Source organism: Petaurus breviceps, unplaced genomic scaffold (genome assembly GCF_028583685.1).
Source record: "Petaurus breviceps papuanus isolate PSGF00001 unplaced genomic scaffold, PetGlider_PUasm1.0 428, whole genome shotgun sequence".
Taxonomy (NCBI): domain Eukaryota; kingdom Metazoa; phylum Chordata; class Mammalia; order Diprotodontia; family Petauridae; genus Petaurus; species Petaurus breviceps.
This window is the reverse complement of record NW_027186331.1, coordinates 277478-296589: the sequence shown is the minus strand read 5'-3', so window position 1 is coordinate 296589 and position 19112 is coordinate 277478. Positions and strand designations below refer to the sequence as shown.

At 39.8% G+C, this 19112-nt stretch overlaps 1 long non-coding RNA gene across 3 annotated transcripts in view; it reads left to right on the top strand.

The window, feature by feature from the left end:
* The window catches only part of LOC138171362 (uncharacterized), a 73501-nt gene that overhangs the window by 36528 nt on the left and 17861 nt on the right, over positions 1 to 19112 (top strand). For 2 of the 3 annotated variants that reach the window (XR_011170867.1, XR_011170866.1), the window contains exons 2-3: positions 15763 to 15892; positions 15988 to 16129. This is a non-coding gene — a long non-coding RNA (uncharacterized lncRNA). The remainder of the gene's footprint in view (positions 1 to 15762; positions 15893 to 15987; positions 16130 to 19112) is intronic. The other variant, XR_011170868.1, reaches the window with a different exon arrangement.

Genomic DNA, 19112 nt, shown 5'->3' with positions numbered 1-19112 from the left:
GTGGGGGTTAAAGCCATGCACTCCCACTTACTGGTCCCAAAGTCCAGACTGTACTGACCTCTCACTTTGTCCTTTGTGTCTATGTGTTGATAAATCTGGAAACGGCCACAGCTGCTGCTGATCTGGAGTCCCTCTGGCCAGTGGCTGGTCAGGCCCACCCTGGGGCTAAAGCTTCGACAAGGGGCTGGGCTCGCTGGATTCCTGCCAGCCTGCCAGGGTGTCCTCGGTGGGAGGTTAGCTTCTCTGTGTCGTTTTCTGGGTTCTGCATCTCCAAAGTTTGTTTAGAATCCCCCTTTAACATGGATTGGGGAAGGTGGAAGCCAGAGCTGCGGGAAGGTCTTGCTTTTACTCCGCCATCTTGGCTCCGCCCCTCTACCTGGACAATTTTTTATGGAATATTATTTCCAGGGCTGTTTCCATTCTGACAGCCATTAGAAAGAATAGGAAGAATACAAATAAATAAAAAAATGAATGAATAAATGAATGAATAAATGAATAAATAAATAAATAAATGAATGAATAAATAAATAAATGAACAAACAAATAAATAAATAAATGAACAAACAAACAAATAAATAAATAAATGAATGGATGAATGAATGAAAACATAAATAAATAAATAATGAAAGTAATAAGGATAGAGCCCAAACCTGGGAGTATAGGGCATTCCCAGAAGGGGGCAGTCCCTTTACCAAGGCAGGTCAGCACATTCCCTTTAATTTATAGGCTTAAAGGAGTGCCTAGGGCAGTGTTCTCCAAGTTTTTATGTTTGTGTAAAAAAAATGTATGTACTCATTCATGTACCTGGATGCGTATTCATACATTAAAGACGTGCTTTGTTGTCATTTGTCATTTTCAGTTATACCCAACCCTTTGAGACCCCAACAGGGGTTTTCTTGGCAAAGATATTGGACTGGTTTGTCATTTTCTCCTCTGGTTCACTTGACAAATGAGGAAACTGAGGCAAATAGGATTAAGTGACTTGCCCAAGGTCAGCCAAATAGTAAGCTTCCATTTGCTACCCTACTGTTCTATTACATTTATAAAATGTACACAAAAGATAAAATTAAGAGAATGAGATGAAAATTAAATCATAATTGGCCTTAGAGTCAATAGGGGCCATTGGAGTTTATTGAATAGGGAAGTGACATAGTCAGACCTGTGCTTTAGAAAGTCACTTTTTCAGCTCAGGGGAGGATGATGTGGAGTGGGGAGAGACCAATTAGGAGGTTATTCAAGAGTTTGGGAAAGAGGTGATATGGACCAGAGTTGAGGGTGTGGTGTGGCATAGCTGACTTCGTTATTTGGGACAGGGGGAGTGGGGGTTCAAGACACACAGAAAAACAAGGGTTAAGATTTGGCCACTGGTTGGCTACATTGGGTGAGTGGGCATAAGGAGTTGAGTACAACACCAAGGTTGTGAGCTGGAGTGACTGGGAGAACGCACATCACCCTAACTGCATGGCCAGTGGTCTATTCACTGTGCCACCTAGCCACCCCAGAGACCCAAGTTTCTTATATCCACATGGGAATCTGTTTTGTTTAAAATATGTTGCCAACATAATAATGCCCAAAACAATTTATATAAATAAAACTAGGTATGTATTTTCAAGGAGACAGATTTAAGCCTGTGTAGCTCTGTTTACCCTTGAACTATTAGCATCTCTCTTAAGAATGAAGTATAACTTTCTTAAGCTGAAACAAAATGTTATATTAATTACTTGATGTCTGTAAGTGACATAAAATTATATGGGGCTAAGGAGAAAAAAATTAATCAACTGTTTCATCAAAAATAGCATTTGGAGGCACGGCTATATAGTACTGGTCCTGGAGTCAGGAGGACTTGAGTTCAAATTTGGCCATAGATACTTAACACAAGCTCTGTGACCTTGGGCAAGTTACTTAACCCCGATTGCCCTCCCCTTCAAAAAGCAAAAAAATAAAAATAAAAATAGTATTTGAGTTGACCAGTATACATTTCTGAACTAGGGACAGAATAAAAGAGAAAAATAACCCCTATAGTCAAGGAACTCACAGTCTGATCAGGGAGGTGACATTCAAACAACTCTAGAAAAATGACCTATATGCAGAAACAATTGGAGATAATTAACAGAGCACTGGGATCAAGCACTGGCAAGCTTGCAAAAGGTAAGATTTTAGCTGAGACCAAAAGGAAGCCAGGGAAGGCAAAAGAGGGAGACAAGGGGGAGAGTATTCCAGGAATAGTGGACAGATGGTGAAAATGCATGGAGTTGAGAGATGGAGTCTTAGGAACAGAAAGGAGGCTAGAGTCATTGGATCATAGAGTATGTTGTGGGGACTATGGTGTAAGAAGACTGACTGGTTAGGAAGGTTATGAAAGGTTTTAAAAGACAAACACAGGATTTTATATTTGATTCTGGAATCAGTTATAGGACACAAGTAGAGCTAACTGAATAGAAGTGTGCCCTTGACAATAATAGGTAGAGAGGAAGAGAGGAGGGCTTGGGGAAAAAAGAAAGAATTTGGTTTGAGAAATGCTGAGTTTTACACATTTACTGGACATCCAGTTTGAAATGTCATAGACAAAGCTGAAGATGGGAGACTGGAGGTCAGCAGAGAGATTAGAAAGTTGTAGTCACTACTGCCTTTTCTTTTTTTAAAAAATTTTTTGGTCTTTATTAATTTATTTGTTTACTTTTAGTTTACAGGATTCATTTCCACAAATTTTCTCTCCCCCACCCCCCATAGCGGCATACAATCAAGTATAGGATCTGCCAATACTTTCACATTAGGCATTAGTCAGGTTATAAAGAAGGATTGTATCAGATGGAATGAACAATGGGAAAGAGGAAACAAAACCAAAAAGAAAAAGAAAAAGAGCTGGTAGTTTGCTTCAATCTGGATTCAAGTTCAGTTCTTTCTCTGGATGTAGACATCTCTCTCCATCACGAGACTTTTTTGGGTTGACTTATAACCATGAATTGCTGAGAAGAGTCCAGTTTATCAAAGTTGGTTGCCACACATACGTTGTGTCTCTAATTGTGTACACATTTCTCCTGTCTCTACTCTTCTCACTCAGCATCAGTTCGTATAAGCCTCTCCAGGTAAATATGAAGTTCATCTGCTCCTCGTTTCTTATAGCACAATAGTATTCCCTTACATGCATATACCATAACTTGTTCATCTATTCCCCAATTGATGGGTACCCCCTTAATTTCTAATTCTTTGCCACCACAAAAAGAGCTGCTATAAACATTTTTGTACATATGGGTCTTCCTCCCACGTCTATGATCTCTTTCAGATACAACCCTAAAAGTCATATTGCTGGGTCAAAGGGTATGAAATTATTTATAGTCCTTTGGACATAATTCCAGATTACTCTCCAGAATGGTTGGATCAGTTCACAATTCCACTAGCAATGCAACAGTGTTTCAATTTTTCCACATCCGCTCCAGCATTTGTCATTTTCCTGTTTTGTCATCTTAGCCAATCTGACTGGTGAGATGCGGTACTTCAGAGTTGTTTTGATTTGCATTTCTCTAATCAATAGTGATTTAGAGAATTTTTTCATATACTTATAGATATCTTCAATTTCTTCCTCTGAAAACTGCCTGTTCATATCATTTGACCATTTATCAATTAGGGAATGATTTGTATTCTTATAGATTTGACTCAATTCTCTGTATATTTTAGAAATGAGTCCTTTATCAGAGACATAGTTTGTAAAAATTCTTTCCCAATTTTCCACTTCCCTCCTAATTCTGGTTACATTGGCTTTGTACAGAAGCTTTTCAATTTAATGTAATCAAAATTATCCATTTTGCATTTTATAATGCTCTCTAATTCTTGTTTGGTCATAAAGTCTTCCCCTTTCCACAAATCTGACAGGTAAACTATTCCTCGCTTTCCCAGATTGCTTATAGTATCAGACTTTATACCTAGATCATGCACCCATTTAGACTTGATTTTGGTATATGGTATTAGATAATGGTCTATGCCCATTTTCTGCCATACTATATTCCAGTTTTCCCAGCAGATTTTGTAAAATATGAGCTCTTATCCCAAAAGCTGGTGTCTTTGGGTTTATCAAACAGTAGATTACTATAGTCATTGACTGCTGAGTCTAGTGTACCCAATCTATTCCACTGATCCACTACTCTATTCCTTAGCCAGTACCAAGTAGTTTTGAGGACTGCTGCTTTATAGTACAGATTAAAGTCTGGAATATCTAGTCCACCATCCCTAGCATTTCTTTTCATTGATTTCCTTGATATTCTGGACCTTTTGTTCTTCCAAATGAATTTTGTTGCTATTTTTTCTAGCTCTATAAAGTAGTTTTTTGGTAAATTGATTGGTATGGCACTAAATATATAATTTAATTTAGGTAAAATTGTCATTTTTATTATATTAGCTTGACCCAGCCATGAGCGATTGATGTCTTTCCAGTTAGTTAGATCTGACTTTATTTGTGTGAGAAGTGTTTTGTAGTTGTGTTCATGTAGGTCCTGGGTTTCTTTTGGCAGGTAGATCCCCAAATATTTCATAATGTCTACAGTAACTTTAAATGGGATTTATCTTTCTATCTCTTGCTGTTGAATTTCATTAGAAGTATACAGGAATGCTGAGATTTTATGTGGGTTTATTATTATTAAATTTAATAAATTATTATTTAATAAAATAATAATTAAATAAATATTTATAATTTATTAAATATTAATAAATATTTAATTTTATAAATTTATTTTTATATATTATTTTTATTTTATAAATTTAATTAAATTTATTAAATTTAATTAAATATTTAATAAATAAATTTAATAAATTATTATTAAATATGTGGGTTTATTATTATTATTAAATCCTGCAACTTTGCCAAATTTATTTATTGTCTCAAGTAGTTTTTTACTTGATTCTCTAGGATTCTCTAAGTATATCATCATATCATCTTCAAAGAGCGATAGCTTGGTCTCTTCATTGCCTAATTTGATTCCTTTGATTTCTTTTTCTTCTCTAATTGCTACTGCTAACATTTCTAGTACCAGATTGAATAAGAGGGGTGATAGTGGACCTCCTTGTTTCACCCCTGATGTTATTGGAAATGCTTCTAGCTTAACCCCATTACATGTAATACTTGCTGATGGCTTTAAATAGATGCTACCTGTTATTTTAAGGAAGGCTCTATTTATTCCTATACTTTCTAGTGTTTTTAATAGGAATGGATGTTGTATTTTGTCAAAAGCCTTTTCTGGATCTATTGAGATAATCATGTGGTTTTGGCTAGTTTTATTGTTAATATGATCAATTATACCAATAATACCAATTACACCAATATTTCCTAATATTAAGCTATCCTTGCATTCCTGGAATAAATCCTACCTGATCAAAGCGTATTGTTCTTGTGATAAGTTGCTATAGTGTTTTGGCTAATATTTTATTTAAAAATTTTGCATCTATATTCATGAGGGAGATTGGTCTATAATTTTCTTTCTCTGTTTTATCTCTTCCTGATTTAGGTATCAGTACTATATTTTTGTTATAAAAATAATTTGGTAAGACTCCTTCTTCACTAATTTTCCCAAATAGTTTGCAGAGTATTGGAATAAATTGTTCTTTAAATGTTTGATAGAATTCACTAGTAAATCCATCTGGCCCTGGAGATTTTTTTCCTAGGGAGTTCACTGATGACTTATTCAATTTCTTTTTCTGAGATGGGGTTATTTAAGTAATTTGTTTCCTCTTCAGTTAATCTGGACAACTTGTATTTTTGTAAATATTCATCCATTTCACTAAGATTGTCAAATTTATGACCATACAATTGGGCAAAATGATTCCTAATTATTCTTTTCATTATCTGTTCATTGGTGGTAGAGTCACCCTTTTCATTTTTGATACTCATAATTTGGTTTTCTTCTTTCTTTTTTATCATTTGAGTAAGGGTCTATCAATTTTATTGTTTTCCCCCCCATAAAACCAGCTCTTAGTTTTGTTTATTAATTCAGTAATTTTCTTAATTTCAATTTTATTAATCTCTCCTTTGGTTTTTATTATTTCTAATTTAGTATTTAATTGGGGATTTTCAATTTGTTCTTTTTCTAGCTTTTTCCATTGCATGCCCAATTCATTGACCTCCCTTTTCTCTAATTTTTTCATGTATGCACTCAGGGATATAAAACTTCCCCTAAGAACTGCCTTTGCTGTATCCCACAAATTTTGGTATGTTGTCTCATTATTGTCATTGTCTTGAATGAAGTTATTGATTGTTTCTATGATTTCTTGTTTGACCCACTCATTCTTTAGGATTAAATTGTTTGGTTTCCAATTAGTTTTTAGTCTGTCTTTCCATGGCCAATTATTGCATATGATTTTTATTGCATCATGATCTGAGAATGATACATTTAATATTTCTGCCTTTCCGCACTGAATTGTGAGGATTTTATGTCCTATTACATGGTCGATTTTTGTGTATGAGCCTTGTACTGCTGAGAAGAAGGTATTTTCCTTTTTATCCCCGTTCAGTTTTCTCCAGAGATCTATCATACCTACCCTCTCTAAAATTCTATTCACCTCCTTAACTTCTTTCTTGTTTATTTTGAGGTTGGATTTGTCAAGTTCAGAGAGGGGGAGATTAAGGTCCCCCACTAGTATAGTTTTGCATCCATTTCTTTCTCTAATTCTCTTGCCTTCTCCACTAGGAATTTGGATGCTATACCACTTGGTGAATATATGTTAAGTAGTGGTATTACTTCATTCTTGATGGTGCCTTTTAGCAGGATATAGTTTCCTTCCTTATCTCTTTTAATTAGATCAATTTTTGCTTTTGCTTTATCTGAGATAAGGATTGCTACCCCTGCTTTTTTTTTTTACTTTAGCTGAGGCATGATATATTTTACTCCAGCCTTTTACCTTTACCCTGTGTGTATCTCTCTGTTGCAGATGTGTTTCTTGTAAATAGTATATTGTAGTATTATGATTTTTGATCCATTCTGCTATCTGCCTCCGTTTTATGGGAGAGTTCATTCCATTCACGTTCATAGTTATGATTACTGTCTGTTTCTTTCCCTCCATCCTATTCCCTCTCCTGTTTATTCTTATCTATTTTTTCCCCTTCTCCCTTTTCCTTCTTAATAGTATTCCTTTTGACCACCGCTTCCCTCAGTATTCCCTTCTTATCAGCCCCCCTCCCTTTTCATTCCCTTCCCCCTTACTTTTCCCTCTCTTCCACCCCCCCCCCCCTTTCCTCCCCCTCCCCCTCCTCTCTCCCCCCCCCCCTAAACCCCCCCCCCCCCTTTCATAGCCCTTTCCCTCTCCTTACTGCCTGTAGGATATTTTTATACTTAATGTAGTATGTTATTTCTTCTTTGCGCCAAGAATGACAGGAACAAATCTCATGCAAAGCTACTCTCCCCTCCCCTCTTTCCCTCTATTATGATACATTTTGCGTCTCTTCTCCATAGAGTCCTATATTCCCTCCTTGCACCAGAACCAATGAGGGAAAAGCTCATATAATACTCATCTCCCTACCTTCTTTTCCTCTGCTATATTGTTTTTATGCCTCTTTGTGTGGCATAATTTACCCTTTTCCACTTCATTCACTCCTCTTCTTCTATTTCAGTCCCTTTGTAGCCCTTAATAAGGCTTTTTTAATCATCATTTTGTGTAATTTATACTCATACCCTCTGCTTGTCTATAAACAGTTTGCTCTTATTAAATAACAGGGTGTGTGTGTGTGTGTTTTCCTTGTTTACCTTTCTTTGTCCCTCTTGCATTTCATAATTGGAGGTTGAATTTTCCATTGAGCTCTGGCTTTTTCATCAGCAAGGTCTGGAAATCTGTTATGTTGTTGAATGACCATCTCCTTGCCTGGAAGAATATGCTCAGTCTCGCTGGGTAAGTGATCCTTGGTTGTAACCCAAACTCTTTTGCCTTTCAGAAAATTGTATTCCACTGCCTCTGATCTTTCAGTGTAGAAGCTGCCAAATTCTGTGCGATCCTCACTGTGGACCCTCGATATTTGAATTGTTTCTTTCTGCCGCTTGAAGTATTTTCTCTTTTACCTGGTAGTTCTGGAGTTTGGTCACAACATTTCAAGGACTTTTCAGTTTGAAATCTATTTCAGGAGGTGTCTGGTGGATTCTCTCAATTTCTACTTTAGCCTCAGGTTCTAGTATCTCAGGGCAGTTTTTCTTAATCATCTCTTGGAGAATGTTGTCCAGGCTCATTTTTTCATCATGATTTTCTGGTAGGCCTATGATTCTCAGATTATCTCTCCTGGATCTGTTTTCCAGGTCAGTTATTTTTCCATTGAGGCATTTTACCTCTTTTTCTAATTTTTCATTCTTGTTGTTTTGTTTGACTAATTCTTGGTTCCTCATAGAGTTATTTGTTTCAATTTGGTTGATTCTAGTTTTTAGCAAATCATTTTCCTTGATTAATTTTTGGAGCTCCTTTTCCATATCATACACTTTTCTTTTTAGAGAGATGTTTTCTTCATTATAATGTTTTTCTAATTCTGCAATTTTGGTTTTGAGAGAATTATTCATTTTGTCTTCTATCTCTCTCATTTGGTTTTTAAACTTCCTTTTGATCTCATCTAGGAGAGATTTCTGTGCTTGGGACCCATTCCCTGTTGATGTTTCAGCTGTGGGTGTGGAGTCCACATTGTCTCCCTCTGAGTTTGGTTCCTCCCTCTGGGGATAGTAGGACTCCAGAGTCTTTGTAGTCTGCTTTCTACCCATTTTGAGGCAGGTCCCTAGCCACACCCTTCCTCTAGGGATCCCAAGCCTTTATTGTAGAGGGTTTTGCCCTGGGGCAATAGTTGCTATGTTTTCAGGGCGGGGAGGGGGGGGGGTTGGGGCTGGGGGGGTTACTCCGTCCATCCTGGTCTTTGGGGGTCCTAAAGGGGGTTTTTTTTTTTTTTAAATTTCTGGGCTATGAAATGGTAGCTCCAGGAGTATTTGCTGTCCCGGACAGGGGCCCCTGCATTTGCTTCTTACTTTTCTCTTTCCAGTCCCAGCCCTTTGGTGATAGGCCTGGTAGTGGCCCTTGTGGTTGGTTGGATGACTTGCCCCCCAAGTTGATCAGGCCTCTTCTGGGCCTTCCTCTGTGCTGCTCACCGAGCCCTGTAGGATATTTTTATACTTAATATAGTATGTTATTTCTTCTTTGCACCAAGAATGACAGGAACAAATCTCATGCAAAGCTACTCTCCCTCCCCTCTTTCCCTCTGTTATGATACATTTTGTGTCTCTTCTCCATAGAGTCCTTTGCTTAACTGGTTGTTATTCTGTCCTTGCACCAGAACCAATGAGGGAAAAGCTCATATAATACTCATCTCCCTCCCTTCTTTTCCTCTGCTATACTGTTTTTATGCCTCTTTGTGTGGCATAATTTACCCTTTTCCACTTCATTCACTCCTCTTCTTCTATTTCAGTCCCTTTGTAGCCCTTAATAAGGCTTTTTTAATCGTCATTTTGTGTAATTTATACTCATACCCTCTGCTTGTCTATAAACAGTTTGCTTTTATTAAATAATAGGGTGTGTGTGTGTGTGTTTTCCTTGTTTACCTTTCTTTGTCCCTCTTGCATCTCATAATTGGAGGTTGAATTTTCCATTGAGCTCTGGCTTTTTCATCAGCAAGTTCTGGAAATCTGTTATGTTGTTGAATGACCATCTCCTTACCTGGAAAAATATGTTCAGTTTCACTTGGGTAGGTGATCCTTGCTTGTAACCCGAGCTCTTTTGCCTTCCGGAAAATTGTATTCCACTGCCTCTGATCTTTCAGTGTAGAGGCTGCCAAATCCTGTGGGATCCTCATTGTGGTTGCTTGATATTTGAATTGTTTCTTTCTGGCTGCTTGTAGTATTTTCTCCTTTACCTGGTAGTTCTGGAGTTTGGCCACAACATTTCTTGGACTTTTCAATTTGGACATGTCTGGTAGATTCTCTCAATTTCTATTTTACTCTCAGATTCTAGTATCTCAGGGCAGTTTTTCTTGATGAGCTCTTGGAGGATGTTGTCTAGGTTCATTTTTTTCATCATGATTTTTTGGTAGGCCTATGATTCTCAGATTATCTCTCCTGGATCTGTTTTCCAGGTCAGTCAGTTATTTTTCCATTTAGATATTTTACCTCTTTTTAAATTTTTCATTCTTGATTTTTTTTTGACTAATTCTTGGCTCCTCATAGAGTTATTTGCTTCAATTTGGTTGATTCTAGTTTTTAGCGAATTATTTTCCTCAGTTAATTTTTGGAGCTCCTTTTCCATATCACACATTTTTCTTTTTAAGGAGCTGTTTTCTTTATTGTAATGTTTTTCTTATTTTGCAATTTCGATTTTAAAAGAATTATTCATTTTGTCTTCTATATCTCTCATTTGGTTTTCAAAATTCCTTTTGAGCTCATCTAGGAAAGCTTTCTGTGGTTGAGACCAGGTCCCTATTGATGCTTCTGCTGTGGGTGTGGAGTCAACACTGTCTCCCTCTGAATTTGGTTTCTCCCTTTGAAGAGAGTAGGACTCTAGAGTCTTTGTCTTTTCAGTCAGCTTTCTACCCATTTTGAGGCAGGGCCGTAGTCATGGCCTCCCTCTAGGGTTTCTAAGCCTTTATTGTTTAGGGTTTTGCCCTGGGGCAATAATTACTATGTTTTCAGGGTCAGGGGTGGGGGTTGGAGAAGCTTGGGTTCACTCTGCTATCCTGGTGCCTGGAGGTCCAGATAGGGGCTTTTTACATTTCCTGGCTATGGATTGGTAGTCCCAGGAGTATTTGCTGTCCCTGCCATGGGCCCTGCATTTGATTCTTACCTTGTTCTTTCCAGTCCCAGCCCTTCATTGATAGGCCTCGTAGTGGCCCTTGTGGTTGATGGGACAACTTGTTCTCCTCCTTGATCAGGCCTCATCTTGGTCTGCGCCTATTCTCCTTCATGGCCCAGCTTTCCTCTCTCTTCCTGCCGAGGGGTCGGCCTCCTGGCCTGCCTCACGCTACTTCTTTTTCTAAATATTCATCAACAATCCTTTTAATGATCTTTCCAAAAATTTTCCTGGAAACTTAGTCAGGTTCACTGTGATTTACAGATTTGATTCTTTCTTTCTTTGGAAATTGGGACAATTGTCTTCCAATCTCAGGCCATCTCTCCCATTTTTCATGACATTTCTGGTTTCATTGAGACAGTTAGGTGGAGTAGTGGATAGAATGCTAGACTTGGATTCAAATCCTGCCTCAGATACTTCCTAGCCGTGTGACCCTGGGAGATTAACTTTACTTTCATATGTCTCAGTTCTCTCATTTGTAAATGGGGATAGAAATGACACCCATTTCACAGGGTTGTGAGTTTCAGTTTATGCATTTGTTAAACCCTCACAGAGTTTGAAGGATCAAATTTGATATTTCTAAAAATGTTTTGCGTATTTTAAAGGACTGTATAAATTCTAGTTATTGTTATCAATAATATTATCATTACTGACAGTGGTTCAACAATCCCATCTTCTAATTCTTTCAGAACCTGAGGCTGAAGTTCATCTGGGCCAAGGGACCTGAATTCATCAGGGGATAGTTCCAATATTATCTTCCTGTTGGTTACTTTTGGTCTGTCCTAGCCAGCATGAATGTTGCTCTCCTTCAGCCCTGCCTTCTGTGGTGTCAGTTCCCATCATCCCATCCACCCAAAGCAATGATCCTATCCTTTCTCTGAACTTTCTTTTGTAACAATTTAGCTTAAATAGCCTTTTTGTTGTCCTTAGCCTCTCTGACCAGCTTCAGCTCATTCTGAGCATTAGAATTTCTGACATTCTTTTTAGAGGTCCATATCATACTCTTACATACATTCTCTGTTACTTGACCTTGTTTTCATCTTCTGTATAATCTGGTTTAAAAATCTGTTTGTGGAGTGGCTAGGTGGCACAGTGAATAGAGCACTGGACCTGAAGTCAGGAGGACCTGAGTTCAAATCCAGCCTCAGTCATGTGACACAAAAAACTAGCCAGGTGACCTTGGGCAAGTCATTCAACCCAATTGCCCTGTTCTCCCCCCTCCAAAAAAAAAGCAAAATAAAATTTAAGTTTGTTGGTGAATTCCTGGTGCAACTTCATCAGTCTCTTCAGACAAACCTCATTTTTCTTTCCCCAGGAAATTAATGTCCTTTGTGTCTTCAGAATTTCATTCTTGAACATCTTCCCTCCTTCTTGGGCTAACTTTTTCTGAAGTATTTGACCCCATAGTCAATAGTCGATAAACATTTATTAAGTGCCTACTATGTGCCAGGCACTGTTCTAAGTGCTTTGCAATCATCACATTTGATCATCACAACAACCACGCAAGGTAGGGGTGATTATTATCTTCTCTTAGTTGAGGACATGGAAGAAAGGAAGTCTCCACCAGATCTTACCTCTTTCCTCTGAAAATGAAATCTGCTTTTCCCAGATCTAAAGTGATCATCAATCTCTGGCTAGATCTCCTGTCCTCGATCACAAATTCTAGAATGGATCAGTCGTTTCCTCCTAAAGTTCCCTTTATTTATACCCAACACACCAGTTCTTCCCAAATGGAATTTCCCCTTGTTGTCTCCTCCATCTTTTTGAGGATGAAATCACCACTAGGGCAAATCATGGAGGTAAGTAATGGTTGTTCTGCTTTCATCAGATGTCCAGCTCCAGTAGATGTCAGATAATTGAAGTCCTCCATCATTGCTGTTATCATGTGTCTGTGCCAGGCTTGTGATCCATTCCCCAAACTCTTCATCTAATTCCTCTTTTTCAACAAATAAGTCTGTAGCTTCTGCTTTTTCTCTCCCTTGACCTTCACCCAAATACTCTCCATCATTTTTCCTTCTTTTCATTCCTGAATGTCCTCAGTTGAGTATGCCTTCTGAATATGCATTGTTACCGAAGCACATTCTCTGCCTCTGTCTGTCTGTCTGTCTGTCTCTCTCTGTCTCTCATAGTAACTCCCCATTTTGTGAACATCCCCCACCTCTCCCCATCATAGGAGAGCTGCCTAGGAAACCTGCCAACAAAGCCCAGGCAGCAAACCTTCCAAGTAAAAACCTGCCCAAGCCTGTTGCCTGAAGCCCATAGCAGGTCCCCCCTTCCCCCGCTTCTGTCCAGTTCTCGAAATAGATTTGGGAACTTTCCAGTTGGACAATAAACTGATTCCTAGACAATAATCATTAAGCAACGCTATTCTTTCACTTCTGTATTTTCCCTGCTTGCTCCCCTTGGTGATATTTATGTTGTGGCTTTTGTCTATATAAACCCCGAGATGTATATGTTTGGGGCTGCCTGATTTGGGTATACGATCCCTGGCAATCCCTGGATTAATTATGCTCCACAAATAAATTCCATTTAAATGATTAATGCTCTCAACTCTCTGTCTTCCTTTTCAACATTTGAAGGTCCCACCAAGATGGCAGGTTTCATCTTGCCAACTCTCAGCAATATCTATGAGGTCAAATTTGCCTCATTATGTTTAGATATCTTCTTCTTATGTGTCGCCTAATCTTTGGGCTTTGGCAACCTCTATGCTCAAAGGGGATGACACTTGGGGATGTTGTCACAAAGGATTCATTCTCAGGCAGGAAATGGATGAAATATCCCCCTTTCTGCTCTAATTATTCTACAAAAGGTGTGGCAGAGAAAGGCTCACAGTACTGGCCTTTGGTCTGGAGAGCTATCAAGTAACAATGCTTTATCTTTGGACCCAGTTCCCCTAATTGGGGATTCCTAGTTTACACATTAAGGTTAGCCTTTATATACTGCTTTAAGGTTTGCAAAGCACTATAAATATGGCATTTGATCCCCACAACTATATAAGTACTTTTTATAAAGGGAGAAACCAAGGCTCTACAAGATCAAATGAATTACCCAGGATCACACAGATGGCAAGTCTCTGAGCCTGGATACAAATACAGGTCTTCCTGACTCCAAGTCCAAGTATCCCTCCACTCTGTATCACACAATTATCTCACAAGGTCTAGCTTTTCTTTTTTGGATACAGACATGATTTCAATAGAATACAGAAGTCCTTTCATGGAAGTTCTCTTCACCAGTACAGATCAATACCTTATCTATAACATATTTTCTTAGAAATTGCCTTATAGGCAAAGTAACTTGACCAGTGTCATGCAACTAGGTGTTTTTCAGAGGTAGGTCAGGTCTGCCCCAACTGCAAAGCAAGACCTCCAGTCACTGCACCATGCCAACCAGGGCACCTCTCTCATCTACTCCCAGTCACTGCCCTTCCTCTGCCCAGAAAGGAAAGGAGAGAGAAGAGGCAGGTCAGAGATTCTGGAGGTAGAACCTCTTCTGCTTCCTGGGCTAGATTCAATCATATGGGGGATAGAAGTTGCCCATGACCCACACCAGGATGGCATTGACATTCACCACAATCCTCCAAAAGGATTATGTCCACTTCTTTTGCAGGGCAGCTCCTCCTCCTTGGTCAGGTTGGGGCCTTTCTCTAGTTGGCTCTGGCCCAAAGAACACATTACAAACCCTCTGGACACACCCTTGGGATTACTTGGGCTTATCAGGAGGAGATAGGCAAGTGGTTAGGAAAAGTTCTCATTAAAGGATAACACTTTAAATATGGCAAAGGTCTTTCCATATGCGAACTCATGTGATCATCACAACTCTTGTGGGCAGGGACTGTTTTTTTACTATCTGCACTTCACAGATGAAATTGAGGAAAACAGAGGCTGTGACTTGCCCAGCATCACACAGCTAGTAGGTTTCAGGTCTATCTTCACTCCTAGTCCCTTTCCCTAGCCATGGCACCACCTAGCTTCCAACATCGTAGGTGCAGTCTGACTAGGGCAGAGTTCCTGGACACCTTGCTTCTCTTGATGTAGGAGACAGAAATGATGACAGGGACCATGAAGAGAGCAGACCACAGCAGACAGTGGCCACAGACACCTCCAGTGAAAAAGGCTCATAGACAAATGTCTCTAGAAGGAGTCACAGGATTTTCAGGATCCCCAGAACCAATTTTCAATAAATCCAATCTTTCCCTTCCCCTGGGTTGAATTTTATTTGCAACCAAAGGCTTCTTAATGCTTCTCTTTGCTTACAAGACAACCATAAATAGATGGAAACAGGAGCCCCCAGTCTTCCTTAGGACAGGTCTACTTCCACAGATGAGAGGTTGAGATGCTGTCTGTCCTGGTCAGTTTGCCAACGTCACCTCTTTGCCAAAAGTCAGGGTTTCTAAGAGCCGAGGAGAACCAGGTTCACAGAGAGACAAATGGCCAGTGAATCAGAGATCACCTCCTTCTACCCAGTCTCCAGCCTCTTCTTCTCTGTAGTGCTTAGAATTCTGGTTCATGCTCTCCTTTTGACTGTCAGAGATCCCAGCACAGGAAAGTATCGTTGGTCATGTGGCCATGGCAGTGGGCATATGGTGCTGTTCCAGAGACCACACTAAGTGCTGACTCCTTCAGGAAGCCTACCCTGAAACCTTTAAGAAGAGGTGGGAGGGAATCTTTCCTCCCTACCTATCTTGAAGAAGAGGCGGGAGGGAATCTTTCCTCCTTACCTACCCTACGCATTTGCTTGGTCCCTTTCCTGTGGCATTAGTGGTTGTTGTCCTGTGTTCTGGAAGAGTACCAAAATGACACCACTGTGCCAAAGTCAAGTTTCAGTGTGTCCAACTATGGCTGATCAGCTTGGAATGCTCTACTACAGGTCGGGAACAAATAGTACAAGTGAACATTTGGGGTGGATTCTCTAAATTTGCACATCCTGCACTTCCTTTGAGCTGTTTCACTAAAGATTCAAATTATACTCTTTTCCCAGTAGGTATTATCTCCCCTACTCAGGGACAACTTGGTGTAATGAAAAGCAGTCTGGGTTCAAATTCCAAACTCTGGAACTTAGCACCTGTGGGATCTTCAACTCTCAAGAATGAAATCGTCTCATTTGTAGGGTAAGTGGATATGGTACAAGAGAAAGGGCACCAGCTTGGAAGTCAGAAAGCTGGGTTCTAATCCTGCCTCTAATGCTTATTATTATCTGCCCTAGATCTCAGGCTCAGTTTCCTCATCTGTAAAATGAGGGAGTTGACATAGATTGAGATCAAATGATGTCCAAGTGCTCCTCCAACTCTAGAACCCATAATCCTATGAAATATCCATCCCTGGAGCTTAGGGACCATCACGTAAAGGTACGTCACTGCATCCTGTCCCACTTGCTGCTGGCAGACAGCTGTTCTCCAAGAATACTGAAGTTATATTCAGAGACCTGGGGTTCGAATCTTGGCTCTGCTATTTACAAGCCCCTGAGGGGGTAGAAAAAGAGGCTGAGATGGGTAGGATTAGGGGCTAATCGGGCAGAAAGACTTTGGGTACAGTCAGGGACTCAAGTGGAGTATACGTTGGGTAGGAACTTTAACTGGTTTGAGGCCAGAAGGAGGTGAGACTGAGAGATGAAGGGCCTTAGGAGATGGCTGAGGGTGCAGATGAATGAAGGGGTACTAAAGGGGTCAGGGGAGATAAGGATGGGGTGAGAAATGGAGGGTTGGAAGGGGATGAGGGATTAGTAAGGTCTGATCACAGATGGTAGGAAGCAAGTGTGGGGATTGAGAAAGGGAGTGGAAGGGGACTAGGGTGGGGAGGTTTCTTAAAGGCTGAAGGAAGGGACCAGGCTGGTCCATGTGGAAGAGAGCTGTGAGTGAAATAGGCCTGGGCCTCATTCTCCTGTCTTTTCTACCTTTTAACCCAAATGTAAGACTTTGCATGTGTCCCCATGAAATTTCTTTTTTTTAATCAAATGCTTTATGAACTTCTAGTTTACATCATTCATTTCCACAAAATTTTGCGTTAAAATTTTCCCCCCATTTTTCCCTTACCCACTACCCCAAAATAGTGATCCCACTGGATATCCCCTCTTCCAGTCTACCCTCTCCCATATCTTCTCCCATACCCCCTCCAACTTTCCAGTAGGTGGTTCTCTATGCCCCAGTGCCTGTATGTCTTATTTCCCAGTTACATGTAAAATAATATTAATAATAGTATATATATATATATTTTTCAGCATTTGATTTTAAAACTTTCAATTCCAGATTCATTCCTTTCCTCCCTTGTCACCCACCCTTACTGGGAAGACAAGCAGTTCAGTATAGGTTGTACATGTGTAGTTAATGCAAAGCAATAACATAGTAGATATATTGTAAAAGACTGACTTTATTTCCCTCCCTCCTATCCCACCTCCCACTTGTTCTATTCTCTACTTTGATCCTGTCCCTTTTCAAAAGTGGGTGATTCCAACTTCCCTCCTCCCCAGCCTGCCCTCCCTTCCATCATCCCCCCTCTCATCCCCTTCCCCCCCCTAGTCTCCTGGAGGGTGAGATACCCTATTTAGTGTGTATTTCATTCCCTCCTCATGCCAAATTCAATGGGAATAAGGTTGACCCATTCCCTTTTGCCTTCCTGTTCTTCCCCTCCATTGTAACCATTTTTCCTTTGCCTCTTCTATATGAGATAGTTTACACCATTCTCTCTCTCTCCATTTCCTCTCTCACCTCTTAATTTCACCTTTTAAGTATCATCCCTTCCTATTCAGTTGGTCCTGTGCCCTCTACCTATGTATACCTTGTAATGCGAATGTAAATTTGGAAGATCTTCCCTGCCCCTAGGCTAAAGTGCACCTGAAGCCTGGGGTGGGAGGCTTGTTTTTCAGTAGATACTTCTTGATTGGCCAGTGAGTCAATAAGGTTGTTACATTCTCTGAGCCAGGAGAAGGCTATATAAGCCCTGATGTGTAGCTTTGTTTTGGGACTCACTTTGAGAAGTGCTCTGTGATTTGATCTGAATTCTGGGAAGCCGTTGTTGAGAGTCCCCCGGCTTTGAAAAACCCAGAATGTGGAAACCCAGATGTTGACTGGGTATGGATGTAATGGTTGGACACTTTGGAAATCTGTCTACTTGATGTTTCTGTCTTGATAATTATGCCTGTATACTTTGAGGTTCGGGGTGCTGACCTTTTCTCCTGAACAAGGTAAACGATATATGTCTCACTGATTAAAGTAAGCTTGTTAACCCATTTTGAGTTGCTTTCCTTTAATAAAGCAGATCCAAGAACCTGTGGTAGCTGCAAACCCTGAGGACGCTTGGGGTGCTTGCTGCTACATACCTGTAATCATATATACACACATTCACATATGTATTTACACACCCATATGCTCTCCTATATAGACATATGTTTGTGTATATATATGTATATATATACACAAACATATATACACACACATATATATTTATATACACACACACATTTCTATTCCCTTCAACTATTCTCATACTGAGAAAAGTTTCATCAGTTACAATTATTGTTTTTCCATGTAGGGATGTAAATAGTTCAAATTTGATAAGTTCCTTATGATTTCTTTTCCCTGTTTACCTTCTCATGCTTCTCTTGCTTCTTGTATCTGAATGTCAAATTTTCTATTCAACTCTGGTTTTTTCATCAAGAATGCTTGAAAGTAGGGGCGGCCAGGTAGCACAGCCAGTAAGAGCACCGGCTCCAGTGTTGAGAAGACCTGGAGATCGAATCCCGGGCTCGGACACTTAGCACCCACCCAGAAACACCTGGCCGTGTAACCTTGAGCAAGTTACTTAACCCCAATTGCTTAGGGGCGGCCAGGTGGCTCAGTGAGTAAGAGCACCGGCTCCAGTGTTGGGACGACCTGGAGATCGAATCCTGAGCTCAGACACTCAGCACCACACCCAGAAATAACTGGCCCTGTAACCTTGAGCAAGTTACTTAACCCCGATTGCTTAAAATTTAAAAAAAAAAAAAGAATGCTTGAAAGTCCTCTATTCCACTGGTGACCATATTTTCCCCTGAAACATGATACTCAGTTTTTCTGGGTAGGTGATTCTTGGTTTTAATCCCAGCTCCTTTGACCTCCGGAATATCATATTCCAAGCCCTTTGATCCCTCAGTGTAGAAGCTGCCAAATCCTGTGTTATCCAAATTGTGTTTCCACAATATTCACATTTTTTCTTACTGGATGCTTGTAATATGTTCTCCTTGATCTGGGAATTTTGGAATCTGGTTATAATATTTCTAGGGGTTTTCTTTTTGTGATCCTTTTCAGGAGGTGATCAGTGGATTCTTTCGACCTCTATTTTGCCCTCTGGTTCTAA